General features: G+C 34.5%; 1 protein-coding gene across 1 annotated transcript in view; it reads left to right on the plus strand.

Moving 5' to 3' along the window:
• NLGN1 (neuroligin 1) overlaps nt 1-17,662 on the plus strand; it is a 679,425-nt gene that overhangs the window by 78,476 nt on the left and 583,287 nt on the right. The window lies entirely within an intron of this gene.

The raw sequence follows: 17,662 nt of genomic DNA on the forward strand, positions 1-17,662 counted from the left end.
GGAACTATGTCGAACAAAAGAAGCTCCTCTAGGGGCGCCTGGGTGGCTCAGTTGGTTCAGCGACTGCCTTCGGCTCAGGTCATGATCCTGGAGTCCCGGGATCGAGTCCCGCATCGGGCTCCCTGCTCGGCAGGGAGTCTGCTTCTCCCTCTGACCCTCTTCCCTCTCGTGCTCTCTGTCTCTCATTCTCTCTCTCTCAAATAAATAAATAAATAAAAATCTTTAAAATATATATATATATATAAAAGAAGCTCCTCTAGATATTAAAACCGCCCACAAATGAATCAGAAAAAAAGCTGCAGTTGAAAGATGACTAGAAATGTATTGGTAGTTGAACTGGGAACTATTTCGACATGCTCCATTTTTAAATGTGCTGTCTTTTCCGCACTAGTATGTCTGGGAAGCGTCAGTAATCGTGACCAGAAAATGTTCAAGTGTAGAGCAGTGATCACACGGGCTCCTGAAAGCTAAGTTCATTGAAAATTATCCGTTTAAAATCTGTAAATCAGTGCTATTCTTTTCCATTATGAGCAGTCTTTTTCCCAAAGGAATCCTGCCTGACGAGTGGGAGTGCATTGTTTGAAAGAACTGCGGAAGTATTTCTTAGGTGTTTTTCCCCTTTAGCAAACCATTGGGAAGATGGAGGAGTATTCAGCATGAGGTATGCTGTCATTATATTTATTCTGGGCCTTTTCAGCACTGTAATTTATTTCTGTGCCAAAACAATATGAATTGTTAAAAAATGTACTTCATAAAATGAAACAGTTGGACTGGATTCCTATTAAATTATGCACATATCTTAGCTAAGAGAATGGTATTTTCTGAATAATAAAAATCATATCTTTTTGCAAAAACAAAATACTTAAAATCCTTATCTTTAAGAGCTGCTCTCCCCATTAGACCTAAAATGAACTTTTGAAAAATTTCAATAATTCCCTGAAAGCTCACCACATCTTTAATTTAGAACAGATTATATCCACCATCTCTTGTCTTTTTAACTAAGATTCTTCCTTCTAGAAATGAACACTTAAATGGAATCAGTGTCTAGTTTTCAGAAATACAGAATCACTTTATTGTACATAGAGACTCTTATAGAATAAGTATGGCCAGATCATCACTTTTATGAAAAAGAAATGAGAAGCCTGGGTAAGGGAACCATTAAAAGTCTTAAAAAATGAGCACTAGACAGAATTAGCAATTCCCTGTCCTGTGATCCTAAGGCAAAGGATAAGGCAGTTTCCAGTCATTGAGCATCCATTGTGGATAAAGCATATTTCTGATGCCTTCACATGTGTTTTCATAGAATTCTCAGAGCCACCATGCAGGGTGAGTGGAACCATATGGTGTATATCTCATGGATGAGGACACTGAGTTGCAGGGAGGGTAAGCCCATTCAACTAGTGAGTAAGTCTGAGTTTGAGTCCAGATGTGAAGGTCTCTAAAGTTTAATGCCCTTCCCTCTAAATCACACTGCTTGCATTATTTATTGTTCTTTTATAGTGTTTCAATTTAAAAACTTGCCAAATTGCTTTGAATTTCCACTGCTATATGAGTTCTTCAATGTCAGAAGCCGCAACGTGCACATCTCAGTTCTCATCAAATATTTAGTATTAGTGACTGGCATATGGTTGGTTCTTACAAATATTTGTTAAATAGATGCCAAGATGGAAAACATTCACCAAGTACATCTTCCTCCATTTCTCAAACAAAGGTGGTAGAATGGCATACCTGTCAAAGCATTTAGATATTCTGAAGATCAATGTTAATGTGTAGTTATATTTCTACTGAAGTGACAAGGTTTACGTAATTGACACTGAAGACTCCAACATGTGTAAACAGTGCTTAACTTCTGTCTACTTGAGTCACCTTACCAAAAAAAAAAAAAAAAAATCCTTTAAGTACGTCTTTAGAAATAGTATTGTCTAGAACAACGTGAGAAAAATTAAAAAATATGTATTTCAAAGGAAAGCATTTACATTTACATATGGGTGAGTGCATTTCCTAATGTGCAAAGGGAAAAAATAAAGTGTAAGTGAGATTTAAAATAGTAGTGACCAAATCCTTTTGGTAAATTGTTTCCATAATATGAGGTTTGTTATAATTATTCACATTTTGGGATTCATAATTGGTATTAGTTTCTAGCTTCCATTGCTATTATAATGGAATGTTGCTCAAGTGTTTAGTTTACATGCCTCACTTCTTCTCCAGGAGCACCTGGAGGGCATAGACTATTCATCTTTGTAGACCTGCAGGTGGTTAATGGGTGAATTCATACTTTACCAAACTGTTGTGTGTCACTGAGGATGCAAATTGTGGTATAGAAAAAAAATATATCATGCCTAGACTGGAAACACTAGCCCCAAATCTTTTCTTAAATGCCTCTTGACTTTGAGTTCCTGATAAATAAAATTATAACATTGCAGTAGTTAAAAAAGTCTTTTCCTGCTCTGACAGTCATATTCTAGTGACATAGATAAACATTAGTTAAGGATCCACTTTTTAAAAATTAAGTTTCCTATTAATAGGATACAGTGATGCAGTTCTGGACCAAACTATAAGTTCTGACCAAAATGTGTATCATTTTAAATGAGCTATATTTAGTGAGAGTTAAAAGTTATACTATGAAGGGAGTTGAAAGTATGCTTAGTGTATTCATGTTAAAACAATTTATTGTTTTTGAAGGAAGATTGTGTTAAGTTAGAAACAATACAGTTCTGTTTTAATTAGAGGATGTCAGAGTTTAAGGATCTTTTCTCTTGCACAGATATATGATTAACAGATCAGTCATTCCCTAACAGGAACTCTCTTGATGATGCAGACTTTCTTTGAAAATGATCCCAGCTCTTTTGGATGTGTCATAGATTCATTGCTATCCTGAGGGTGAAAACTCTGCTCCAGTGACAAATTAAAAAAAAAAAAAAAGGCTGCATTTGAATGAATAATAACTAAAATTATAATAAAGATGAGCAGCTTTATAAGAGTAGTTTTTATGGTATCCATCACCAAACATCTTGAATTTTAAAAAACAACATAGTTTTTAATTGCACTATTAGAACTATTGAAAATACATATTAATGAACAGAACAGTCATCCTAACTCACATAAAAAGCAAATGTTAACATTTTATTATATATTGCTCAAAATCAATTCCTTTGCATATATTCAAAATAGAAACTTTCTGGACTAGAAATACAAAAATTTAAAGAACATGCACATAAAATAATAATTACATTGTATTTTATGTGTATTTTATCCTGCTTTTTTACAGAGCAATAGATCACAAACATCTCTGTATATCAATAAATCTAAAGAAAATATAATTTGCATGGCTGCGTATAGCTTTTTATGGATATAACATAATTATTTGTTGGGCATTTAGGTTATTTACAATTTAATTTTTTAAACGATGCCATAATAGAATACACACACACACACACACATACAAGCATGCATGTACACATATAGCTTTGTGGGTTTTTCTGATTATTTCATTGGGATAAATTTATGGAATTAGTAAGTATGCACACATTTTTTACATTTAGTAATATAACTAATTTAAACTTATAGAAACATGACAAAAATAATACAGAGATTTCCCCAACACCCCCCACCCAGCTTCCTTTAACATTAACATGTAGTGTAACTGAAATACACTTAACGAAACCAAAATTTATATTGGTATGATACTATTATCTAAACTGCAGGGTGGTTGGATGGCTCAGTCAGTTAAGCATCTGCCTTCCACTCTGGTCTTGATCCCAGGGTCTGGGATTGAGCCCCACATTGGGCTCCCTGCTCAGCAGGAGGTCTGCTTCTTCTCCCTCTGCTCCTCCCCCTGCTCATGTTCTCTCTCTCTCTCTCAAATATATAAATAAAATCCTTTTAAAAAAAGAAGCATTTCTAACAAAAATAAAAAAATAAATTGAAGATCTTAATTGAATCTCACCAGTTTTCTCTCTTCTGTGCTAAGCTCCTGTATGGGTTCCCACCTTACATTTAGTTATTTCTCTTTAGCATGTTCTAATCTGCGACACTTCCTCAGTCTTTGCCTGTCTCTCATGATTTTGACACTTTTGAAGAATACCAGTCAGTCATTTCGTAGAATGTTCATTCCTCAATTTAGGCTTGTCTGATGTTTTCCTATGACTTGGATGAAGTTACGCATTTTTGGCAATAATATGGGAGAAATCACATTGCATCCTTCACAGTGCATAGTACCAAGGGTTCTGTAATGTCCTTAGGTCTTATCAGTAGTGATGTTATCCACCTTGAACATGTGCATAAAGTGGTGTTTGCTATGTTTCTCCACTGTAAAGTTACTATATTTACCTTTGTATTAATAAGTATCTTTAGGGCACCTGGCAGGCTCAGTCAGTAGAGCATGTGTCTCTTGATCTCAGGGTTGCAAGTTTGAGCCCCACATTGGGTGTAGAGATTACTTAAGAAAATAAAATCTTAAACAAGTAAGTATCTTGGAGAAGATACTTTGAAATTATGCAAATATTTTATTTCTCCTCATTTTTTGCCCACTAATTTTGGCATCCATGAGTGAATCTTGTCTGCAACAATTACTACTATGGCATTTCCCCAATGGAGATTTTTACACTTTTTAAATAATTTGTTTTTATTTTTAATTGTGGATATTTCAAACGTAAAATGTTCAAGAAACAGTAAAACAAGTATCTATGTATTCCCAACCTGATTTAATAAATTGGTAACATTTGGTACATTAACTTTAGATCTTTTAGTTTTGTATGTGGTTTTTTTTTTGTTTTGATATTTTTTTAGAAATAAAACCAAACAGATATGGGTAAGTTCCCTTCTCTTGTCCCTTTACTCTCCATTCCTCTCTGAGAAATTGGCATTGATCAATCACATGCATTTTTAATTATAAAAATGCATATATATTTGATCATAAATATTATAAAATATGCATTTCAAATTTTTATCTAAACCATATCATACATATAAAACTACATATACTTTTTCTACTTGCTTTTTATCTGTCAACATTATCATTATATTTTTCAGATTTATCAGTGTTGATACATATAGGTCTAGTTCATTCATTTTAACTACTGAATAATATTCCATATAGTCTAGGAAATATGCTTAAAATTCAACATTTATTTAACACATTTATTGAGCAGTTATGATGGGGTCAGGGAATATTCTGTTCTCTGACTTTAGAGAAGATCCATTACAGAGAAAGAAGATTTAAATTTTAGGACAAATATTGTGGCATTGTTTGTAATAGCAAAAACTTGAAACCATGAAAACTTCTTAACTTAATAGTATGTTATATTTTCACCAAAAAGAAAAAAAAACAGGGTAAATAGGTGAGGTGATGATGTGTTCACTTGATGACAGGAGTCCTTTCACAATATAGTTGTATATCAAATCATCAAGTTATACACATTAAATATCCTATAATTTTATTTGTCAACTACACCTCAGTAAAGCTTAAAAAATAATGTTATGTCAGATCTGTACCTCTGAAACAAATAACGCAATATATGTTAAGAAAAAAAAAAAAAGAAGAAGAAGAAGAAGGTAGCAGGAGGGGAAGAATGAAGCAGGGGAAATCGGAGGGGTAGACGAACCATGAGAGATGATGGACTCTGAAAAACAAACTGAGGGTTCTAGAGGGGAGGGGGGTGGGAGGATGCGTTAGCCTGGTGGTGGGTATTGAGGAGGGCACATTCTGTATGGAGCACTGGGTGTTATGCACAAACAATGAATCATGGAACACTTCATCTAAAACTAATGATGTAATGTATGGGGATTAACATAAGAACAAAAATAATAATGTTATGTCTCATTCATTTATATGATCTACAAATGTATATTTATCATCTGTTATAGGTACTAGGGATACAATGTGCTTTCCTTAGAAAGTTATGATCTAGAAGAAAGATACAGGCTTGTGAATAGTAATATACTCGTCTAAATGCTGTAATTGACATCTTTGTGGGTTATCATGAATTCAGAACAAAGGCAGTGATCTTCAAATTTTCCTTAAGAAGAAACTAACTAGACTTCACAGAAGATGTGACAATTACCAAATCTTAGATATTGGAAGGTAGCTCTCAGTTTGGTTGGCTTTCAGGAGAAGAAAAAAGAAAAATAAGGTGTTAGTAGATGTGATGCAGAGAGACACACGCAGTTAAATTAAAAGACACATAATTTAAAATGAGTGCATGAGATGGCAGGTAGGGTAGTGGGAAGGATGATGCAGAACAAAGAGATATTGAGGTACAGTACATATATAGAAGCCGTATCTGGAAGGGACTTTCAATTATTGTAGTTTCCTCATGGTAGCTAACTATGTGTGCCCTGGAGGAGAATAACCATGAGTGAAAACCTGACTTGGCCCTTCTTTAGTGGTGTGATCATAGGCAATTCACTTCCTCACTAAGTCTGGTTTTTTAATTTCTAATATTGGACTACTAATACTTGGTTCAAATGGATGCTATCTATGAGGATATAATAGATATGACTAAACCCCATGCATAGTCCATAGGAGGTCATCATAAATATCAAAGCTATCATTGCTATATTTGCATGCTATGTTTAATTTTTTCCCGTCAACATGAGAAAGTCATTACAGTTATTTTAAGCAATAAAATAATTACCTTTTTAAAAAAATTGGGATGGGGTAATACTTTATTTTCATTTTGAGTTTAATTGAAAAAAATGATTTCACCATTTTTATCCATTACCTTACATATTTATGTTTTTTGTTTGTTGATTGGTAAGTTCTACTCTCATAGCAAATTTCTATTATACAATACAGTATATCAACTATAGTCACCCATGTTATACATTGATCCATAGACCTTTACATTTTACAGTTTTTAAAAAGAAATTTGCACCCTTTTACCAAACTCTCCCTATTTTTCCCACATCTAGCCCCTGGCAACCATTTTTTTTACTCTCTGTTTCTAGGAGTTTGACTTTTTTTAGATTCCACTTATAAATGGTACCATACAGTCTTTGTCTTTTTCATCTGGCTTATTTCCTTTGGCATAATGCCTTTAAGGCCCATCCATGTTGTCACAAATGGCTGGACTTTCTCTTTCCCATGACTGAGTAATATTCTATTGTGTTTATATATACCACATTTTTTAAATTCATCTGTTGATGGACACTTAGGTTGTTTCCTGTATCTTGGTTATTGCAAATAATGCTACAATGAACATTAGAGTACAGATATCTTTTCTATACACCATTCTTATTTCTTTGGGATACAAACCCAGAAGTGGGATTACTGGATCATATGGTGGTTTTATTTTTAATGTTTTTTAGTTACCTACATACTGTTTTCTATTGTGGCTGCCACCAATTTACATTCCTGGATTTATTGCATTCCTAGTTTAAGACAGAACAGTGTGGTGGTAATTTGCATAATGACTTGAAGGGACTTAAGAGACAGTAAGACTTCTTATGAAGGGGTTATATTTGTTGAGTGTGTAGAAGGCAATGTGCCATAATATTTTAACACATTGTTTGTATTAGTTTCCTAGGGATGTTGTAACAGAATACCATACACTGGATGGCTTAGTTATTACTGCCAGAAATTTATTTTCTCACAGTTTTGGAGGTTAGAAATCTGAAATCAAGGTGTCAACAAGGTCACACTCCCTCTAAAGGTGCTAAGAAAAGATCCAGGTTGTGGTCATTCTTTGTTTTGTGGCAGCGTAACTCCAGTATTCTTATGGCATTCTCCCTGTGTCAACGTCTATGTCTTCGTATGGCTTCCTTTTTTTTTTTTTTTTTTAAGATTTTATTTATTTATTTGAGACAGAGAGAATGAGAGAGAGAGAGCACATGAGAGGGGGGAGGGTCAGAGGGAGAAGCAGGCTCCCTGCCGAGCAGGGAGCCCGATGTGGGACTCGATCCAGGGACTCCAGGATCATGACCTGAGCCAAAAGCAATCGCTTAACCAACTGAGCCACCCAGGCGCCCCGTATGGCTTCCTTTTTATGACACCAGTCATATTGGATTAGGAACCCACTCTACTCCAGTATGACTTCTTAACTGATTGCATCTGTAACAAATCTATTTCCAAATAACACCACGTTCTGAGGTGCTGGGGGTTAGGACCTCAACATATGAATTTGGGAAGACACATTTCAACTCTTAACATTGTTCTTTCTGACTTCAGGATCAGATGGTTCTTTCTAGGTCTTCCACAGGACTATGGTAATGATTACAAATAAGAATTCATAACTATTTTTTAGTTACAGTGTAAGCTTTGTAATAGAACCAGTTGCCTCTACTTATTGGTGTTATCTAAAAACAAATCTCACTATTCAAATATTGGGCAAGTGTGGGATGATATCTGTAACTTCTCTTTATTGATACATGTAGTTCTTGGATCAGGTCATTTAAAATTAAGTGATGTGTCAGGTTTTAACAAAACAAAATACAAATTTTGTTTGCAATATAATTAAAACTATGTGAGGAATATGCATGTGTATGTATGTCTGAAATTTAATGTACTAAAATGAAATGTTATTTTTATTATGATGATCAGATTATATTTTTTTTTCCAAAATTGTCTTTTGGTTGATTTTTTCCTATAAATAAGGAAAAAGCAGATAAATCCAAAGTATCAGCTGATTTATTAAAACTGATAGTTTTGACTCAGATCTTGATTTCTATACAGTTGAAAACTATCATCATTGTTCTGAGCACATAGAAGAAGCTTAGAAAATGCTTGGTATTGTGATATGACTATTAATTCCCTATGGAAAGTGAGTAGAGTACTGGATTCTTTTACTGCATCCATTTCATTTTTATGTTAACTATTGGCCCATTTCTTGATGCTGAGAGAGATGTTTAAATTTCGTTAGTCTCATTTTAACTAAGAGTAAGGATGAAAAGTGATGTGCACTTCATTCATTCACAGGCAGATTATAAAGTATCATGGCAGTTTCTTCTTTCTGGAAGACTACTTTTGGACTCAAAAAATACAGTGCTTTTGAGTGTGATGAGATGAGAAACAGAAGTATGCCATTTGTTAATTATGAGTTCTTTGTGGTATTTTCAGAAATTCGCTAAGTAGCTCAATTTAAAAATAAAAAATGGACAAAGTTTATGAAGTTATTTTGGAAACAAAATGTCCTTACTGAAGGTGTACTTTTTCGTATACTGAACTAATAAATAGTTCAGGAAGTCCCTTGCGTATTTATCAAAATGTCATCTTCAGGTACTGGGTTGGAAAATTAGTAACTGCTGGAGTGTGTGACTGTTGAAAGGTGTTACTCTATACAGGGGCCTAAGTTTTTAGCTTCTGGCATAAAGCAAAGATGTTAATCATAAGTGTTGAGATTTAAAATGTCAGAAGTTCTAAGCATAAAAATAAAGGCCCAAAGTTAAGCATCTATTGTACTGTAAATTCCAATGTACAAAAAGAAAACACAGTACTCTAAAAGTACTCAAATAAATACTTAACAATATTTACTATTATAGCTAAGAATGGCATAGATGGCAAACAGCTTTATAGAATATAATGGCAGGTTCCTTAATTTTATTCTTATAAAACGGTTTGCCTTGGCTTTTTGGATTCCCTGAGGAATGGTGTATTGTTAGTGCATGCTTCACACCTATACCATTTATTCTTAAACATATATGTGGCTATTAATATGTTTGGGAAACTACAGTTTTGTTTCCCTGACAAAATTATGAAGTTGTACTTGTTGGACAAAGTTATGAAGTCGTACTTGTCTTTAAGGTTTTAGCAGATTAACACTTGAGATTTATATGCTGCCTTTCTTCCAAAGAGAATAGAGGAAATGTTCAAGTGCTATTAATCTACACCTGTGGGATAGTACAGAGTGGCTATTGTAGTGAAGAAAGACTGACCCAAATGCTTAAGTGACCTGCATAAGGTTGCTATTTACAGAAGGGTCTGTTCTAATCCCTGATGATGTAGATATCCTTGGTGGGTGCAGGTGAAATCTTGGCTGAATTCTCCATGACTCTGGACAAGTTATTCAACCTCTGAGGACCTCTGTATAGTACAATGAGATGCTGGTGATACCTCTTGGATAGAGTTGACCTAATGATTAAATGAGAGAACACATGTAAATTGTCAAAGAGAGGCCTGACACATTTGAGAAGACATACTCTTTCTCTTTCGCTCCTCTCCCCACCACCTAAGACACTTTATTATTTCAGCCTAGGTTGTGTTATTTCAATCAAACCTAGTTACTGTTTACCTCATTACCATATTTATAAGTATTTTGTAGTTTTATCCTCAAGCTTAAGCACCTTTTATAATGTACTTCTTTCTGTTGTGTTGTTTTATTACCCTTGCTGAAAAATAGAGGTCAGTGTCACTACATAACGGCACAAATGGTTATGTATTACTCATTATCCAGGGGACGTTTGAGAAGGAGATAGACCTGTAGGGACTTACTGTAGATTTTGCTCATTTTAGCCTTGTCAATAAACAGTTGGTACCTCAGAATAAAGGAACTTGGAATGACTTGAGTTATATTTTTAAGAACCGTTATGGTATGACAAGGGGAACTGGTTTGTGATAGATAAAGGTTTTTTTAAGGATTAAATGGAGATTTTAGAAAACTTTATGTGTAATTTCAAAGGTTTACACTATCAGTAACATTTTTTTCTCTCACGAATAATATAGAATAACTGGACATGATCAAAATGGCGTTTTCTACATGCTATGAAATATATCCTTAGGTGACTGAGCAAAATAAGTTGCCAAAACATGTAATGACCAGTCAAACTGTAAAGAATGTCTCCAAAAACAGTGATCTCAGTGATTCATATTGAGTCATTCTTTTGGCAATAATTAGGTGCCAGTACTAGTTAACTCCTGATGTGACTCTTAGTATATAATGATGTGTCAGGTCATCCACATAAAGGAAGATTATGTCTTCCCCTTTGCTATGATAGATCCTTGTGCATTTATTCTGAAAGCAATATCAGAGCATTAGGGTGTACGTTAAGAGAAGAGGCATTAAAATATAGCCTGTTTTACTCTTTTTGAAATACTGGTCTGGTCTGTCATGGTAGCATATTGACTATGATTTTTGCAGTAATATGAAAATACAAATTTTTCAGAGAAGGAAGGGATTATCAAGCATGGTGCCAAGTATCTTACCTACACTATTGCATTTAGTTCTTAGAACAACCCTGTAAACTCAGTGGTATTATCTCATTTTACGCAAGATGACACTGGAGCTTGGAGAGGATAAGTATCCTGTTAGTCACATAACTAGTTAGTTAGGCATCAGAATGCAATCTCTAAATGACTATGATATCCATTTTGTTGTTTTGTTGTTTTTCAATTACATGCAGTCAGCCAATAATCATTAGTGTCTGAAGATCTAGGTTAAGGTGATAAAGTTTTGTTTCATTTTCTGGAGTAATAAAAGGTGAATGAAAAGTATATGCAAAATAACAAACTTCTTTTGTTAGGTATCTGTAAAAGATGAAAGAAAATATAAAAACAATCAAAAGTAGAATGGTCTTGTCTGAAATTTACATATTTCACATATGATTTACTATTTATCTTATCAAGCATATTTATTGATCCTTTATTGTGTACCAAGAGTTATGCATTTGCATTATTATCCCACTTTTACAGATGAGGAAACGGAGGCTTAAGGAGTTTAATTAACTTACCCAAGGTCACAAAGCCTTGGAAAAGCTAAGCTTTGAATAATGTCTGGATGACTACAAAGTCTGTGCACTTAATCACTATGTTATATCCTGGGCTGAAGAGAAAGCCCCATAGGGAAAAAATGTGGTAAATTTTGAATATGTTATTCAATGCTATAGGAAAATTTGTTAAAGAAATAAAAGACAATCCTTTCAGAAATGAATGGGTAACTCTGTATCTGCATAAGAAACCATTACTGACAAGTTAGTTAAGACAATGGTATATTAAGGATGGAAGCTCATTAATTATTAGAATAGCTTCTAAAATTTCTAGTGTAAAGACCATTTCTAAAATTATTTTTTCCCATTTTAAGGTAAATAAGACATGATAAAAGAATTAGAGAGTCCCAGCTGGGATGATACACAGGTTTGTAAACTTGGAGAAAATGATCCAGACTAAGATAGATTTTCTGGCTCCCAGGAATTTGTAAAGTAATAGGGATTTGAGATCTACTTTATTATTACAAAAAACTATTTTTTTCTATACTTTTGCATGATGAGATTATTTAGACTAAATTACTTTGTTTTTTTACTCAAATTCAATCAGCATGGTAGCATCGTCTTCTCCATGCTGACTAGTGGTTTTTCTTTTTGAAATTATATATGTATGCATGCATGTATGTATGTATTTTTGTCTTTTTTTATTTAAAAGATTTTTAAATTGTGATAGGAAAAACATAATAGAAAATTTACCATCTTGCCAAAACCAGAAGTTTTGATTAGCACATATATGTCTTTAATTTGTAAAATACATTGACTATTTATATATGGTGTTTGTTAGTTTTTAATAATACAAAATTTTGGATTTGGTATAAAGGAGGAGAGGAGCAGTAAAAGGGAAGAAATCCTGTTGATTAAGTGTTTAGAGATGATTGCACTGATGTCCTTGTGGATCTTCATAAAATATTTTTATTCTAACATGGATAAATGTCAATAGAAAACCTTTTCAGTTTTTGTTTTTGTTTTTTTTTCTTTTTGATCCTCTAAGCAGCTGATTTTCAAAATGCCAGAATCTCAGGCTCTTTCATTGCACATACATCTCTCAATCAACCAGCCAGCTCAGTCTCCAGAACTGACCATTTTAATGCATTTAGGAGCTTCAGGTAGCAGATGTAAACTGAGTAATTTATTAGAACAAATAAACAACAAAATAAAGCTCCAAGAAATCCTTACATAGAAGAGCTCTTCTTAAAATCAAACCATCATAAATAAGAAAAAAGTGATTGTAAGTAGGAAGGGTATCGCTTTACCCAAGAATTTTAACCAGTTCTTTTGTTCTTGGTGACTGCTAATACTTTATTAACTACCATTTACTGATGTCAGGAACCAAGATAGATATTTTGTAAATATGTAATTTAATGTTTGCCAAAACATTTGAGGTTGGTATGTACATGGAAAAGGTTAAGTAACTTGTCCAAGATTACGTAGTTTGTGATTGAACCCGAGCTTGCCTGATGCAAAAGCCTACAATCTTTTCTATTATGTCATTATGCAATGTGCTAAAGATACAGCAATGGTGCCATGGCATACTACTCAGAGATAAAAAGTAATGAATTACTGATGTGCTCAACAACTTGGATGAAACTCGAAAGAATTATGCTGAGTGGGGAAAAAAAAGCCAATCCCAAAAGATTACATACTGTGTGATTTCATTTATATAAGCCTGACAAATTTTATTTATTTATTTATTTATTTTTTAAGATTTTATTTATTTATTCATGAGAGAGAGAGAGAGAGAGAGAGAGAGGCAGAGGGAGAAGCAGGCTCCCAAGGAGCAGGGAGCCCGATGCGGGACTCGATCCCAGGACCCTGAGGTCATGACCTGAGCCGAAGGCAGACGCTTAACCATCTGAGCCACCCAGGCACCCAAGCCTGACAAATTTTAATATGTCAAGTGTTAATATGAAAAAGTTATAGAAATAGGGAACAGATTAATGGTTGCTAAGGGTTAAGGAGGGAGGGAATGTGGGAGGGGGCAAGAGGGAAGTGGGTGTGGTTATAAATAGCAGCACAAGGGATCCTGTCAGGGATGAAATTGTTCAAAATTTTGACTCTGCCATAGGATACATAAAACTGTAAATGCAATGAAAATGCATAGAACTACACAAACACATATGTACACACAAACAACACCCACATATTCACATGTACACACATAAATACATATAATACGATACACACATACAAAGAAGTACAAGTAAACTGGGGAAATCTGAATAAAGTCAGTGGATTGCATGAATGTCGATATCCTGGTTGTGATACTGTACTATAGTTTTGCAAGAGGTTACCATTAGGGGAAACTGGATAAAGAGTAAATGGGCTCCTTCTCAATATTTCTTTCAATTGCATGTGAATCTATAATTATCTAAAAAAAAAAAAGAAGTTCAATTTTAAAAGGGGTAGCAAAAGGAACCTGGAAAGAGAAATTTTCAGTTTGCTTTGGGGCCTGCTAGTCTTCCTTGCTTCTTAAACAGCCAGAGAGCTGAGGTCGTGATGCCTCTGACAGATTGTAGAGTCTGAGCAGACTAAAGGCAGATCAACAGGACTGAACATTAGCAGGGTACAGATGGAAACTGGAATGAACAAGAAGGCCTGGCAGTGTGTCCAGAGCCCTGCTATATTCCAAATCAGTGCAAATCCCATGTAAAGAACTTTAGGCAGTCTAACGTTCTTAGGCCCTTACAGTGGCCATTCAGCCCCCAATAATTGCTAAAATATAGAGATTACACATGCTACCTTTTCCAGTTAATATAAAATTTTTGTGTGCTTTTTTTTTTCTAGGTAAAGGAAACATGTTAAATGTATGACTGATTTTATGTGTATACCTTTGGTGTACTTCTCATATAAATTTCCATATTGCAAAATGCACTTAATGCAAATATGATTTTTATTTTTATTTTATATAGTAGTCACTATAAACAGATATTAAGTAAGTATCCATCCTTAGTGTTAAGAATGCCAAACTTTCACCACACATTTCAACATACGCCAAACGAAGCATTATTATGCTTTCCTATAATTACTTGTTTGCATGTTTCTTTCCAGACCAGACATTGATTGCTAGAATTGTAGAACACATCTTTATTTGTTTGTGTCTCTCTTCTTTTTACCCTAAGCCCCAATCTCTAGCATAATGCCATGCAAATAATGATGCTTAATCAATGTCTGTTGAAATAATTTAAAAATGAATTGGGAGGAGGAGAATTCAGGTGACACAACATGCATAACTGTTCAGAGCATATTAAATTTCCAAGGGAAAGGAAGCCTACAGAATCAGATCTAAAGGCCTGATCCAGAGAAAGAATATTTCTGTAGCCATCAGACAAGTACTTTGTTGAGGGACCAGAGCAGGAGTACAGATGTCCAGACAACTGTAGAGTGAAAGGTGGCTGACTATAATCCAGGCCAGAAGGGTGATTTGGAGATCAAGATTCACTTCTAGCTATACAAATAGGAAATCATCCATTATATGGAATGCTGTCTTTCACCAGACTTACAGGTAGTGCCATCTTGTATCTGCTGGAGCCAGATGCTGGAATATTTTTCTGAGGCCCAGTCTAGTCCAGAAACATGTACAAAATTTAAGCTTTACTTGCATGTAACTCCGTGAATCTCATATTTCTTTTTCTGCTTTCATTGATTCATTTTCATTTGCCTTAATTTATTAATGAGTTTACCATTTAAAGTCTTCAAGTTGCCTATAAATTGAAGAGAGAAGTTAATTTTGACTTCCTTAGCAACATTTTTTTGTTTTGAACCAGGACAGTTTTTTCACAGATGGACAGAAATATTGTTGCCCACAGACCACCATATAGATTTGATAACTATATAACTGATACATAAAGCTTATGCATTCTGAGCATACATTCTTTAAAAATTAATATAGTAGATAGAAATAGAGATGTGGATGTATAAATATTTTCATCCATGAGAAAAAAATTACCATAAATGGACAATTTTACCCTCAGCCAGACACTGTGTGCTAACCATTTACATAATCTTCCTAACGATCATCCTTTCATTGTGTATTAATGTCCACATTTGGTAGGTACTATAATCGAACTTTGGAAACAATAAGTAATTGATTGAAAGTCATACACAAATACTTGAGATGGGATTAAATTTGATGGCTGATTACAGAACCCTGTTCATTCTGTGACACCAAATGGCTATTTTCAGCCACCACTCCCTCCAACAAAAAAAGGCCTAGGGTGATACAATTTAATTTTCAGTTATATACAGATTCTGGTGCAACTTTTTATTTATGTCCTGCTCTGTGAGTAGAATTGTATATGTGTAATTTCCTCAGTTTGTCCTTTATCTTGCTATATGTGGAAGCAATTCTGATATCAGCTATTGAAACAGTTTCTGAATTGAAATATAATACATCTAGTCAACCTGAGTGCCCATAGGCCTTTAATGTGACAAGAGCAGTTCATTCTCACAGAGACTCTGTTGTATCATCCAACACACATATACTAGATGCCTACTATTTATCAGTACTTTTTCTATATACTGGGGAAACTGGGATGAAAATGACATGGTTCCTTGTTCTTAAGGAACTCATAAACTGGTAGGAGGAGCATGTAAGAAAGAGTAACAAAGTAATTAGCAGTCTAGGTAAAAGAAAAGGCCATTGGTTGTACAAAAAAGGAGGAACTTACCTTTGCTTAGTTATTATGAAGCCTTGGAAGAACTAGGGCAAACTTCACAAGGAAAGTATTCTTGACCAATGAATTGAAGGAGTAGTAGAAATTATAAGGTGGAAAAAGGCCAGAATCCTTCCAAATGGAAAGATCCATGCCATGGAGGTTTCAGGGCTACTATAATAGTTTACCATTACTGTAGTGACTGTAGATGAAGAAGTGGAGGCCATGGCTGAAGATGAGGCTTAGAAAGGGATGTGGAGGCTAGATTTTAAAAGATTTTGTATACTAGCCAAGGGATTTAGCCTTCATTCTCAGGGTAATGAAAGCCACTCATGAGTTAAATTTTTATTAGGATGGTGATGTGGTCAGATCTGAATTTCAAAATGATCACTTTGGCAATGTCATGGAAAAAAAAGATTAGAAAAACCTGATGGCGAAATACTAGCTATGGGACTAGACCTAATCTAGGTGAGAAATATTGGGGCCCATCAACTAAGGCATTGACAGTGTGAATTGGGAAGATGGGCAGATTTTCAAGATATTTAGGAGAATGTGTTGCTTTATAACATGTTGAAGTTGAAAAGCCTATAATAACTGGGTGGTTCCATTAACTGGGAGAGAATATAGTTAAGTAGAGCAAGAGTAGCTGGGAATTAAATGAGTCTGGTTTAGGTATGTTGTTGAGTTTGAGCATACTCTGAAAACCACCAATTGCTACTGACCCAGCCTGTCAGTACAAAGATTTCCATTTTGCTATGTTATGTAGCCTAGTTGCAAATTATATACAATTAGATTTCAGAAGCAATCTAGAGTTGATGAAAGACAAGTAGCAAATGAGTTTATTGAGGTTTTTGGTTAGAAAAAAATATGATTCACCAGGATAAAAAAGGGTAAACACAGGAAGATCTGAAGATCAGTAGGGGAAACAATTCAAGGAAGGAGTAAAGGATAGTATAATAAAATATGTTGCCCTCAAGGAGGAAAGACTTTTTCAAGAATGGATTTATTATATTCTTAAAGTTGAAGCCAGGATCCAGGAAAATGCCTGAGGTAGTCCCTGCATCTGATTTTGTAATCATTACACCATGAGAAACCAACTGTATGAATACCATGACTAGATACTGACCATGGACGACTGAGACATGGAAACCTGCTCCATGGCCTAAACAATATGACAAGCTTTATGACAAAATTTCTTTGGAAAGTGCATATTCAAGGAACAATTAATTATGATTAAGAGAAAAAGTCAGGGAAAGTTCTACAAAAGAGAAAATATTGGACTAATACTTGGAAGGTGTATAAGATTTTGGTCAGGG

The sequence above is a fragment of the Mirounga leonina genome, unplaced genomic scaffold (genome assembly GCF_011800145.1).
Source record: "Mirounga leonina isolate KUSES-001 unplaced genomic scaffold, KU_Mleo_1.0 Mir_115, whole genome shotgun sequence".
Lineage (NCBI taxonomy): Eukaryota > Metazoa > Chordata > Mammalia > Carnivora > Phocidae > Mirounga > Mirounga leonina.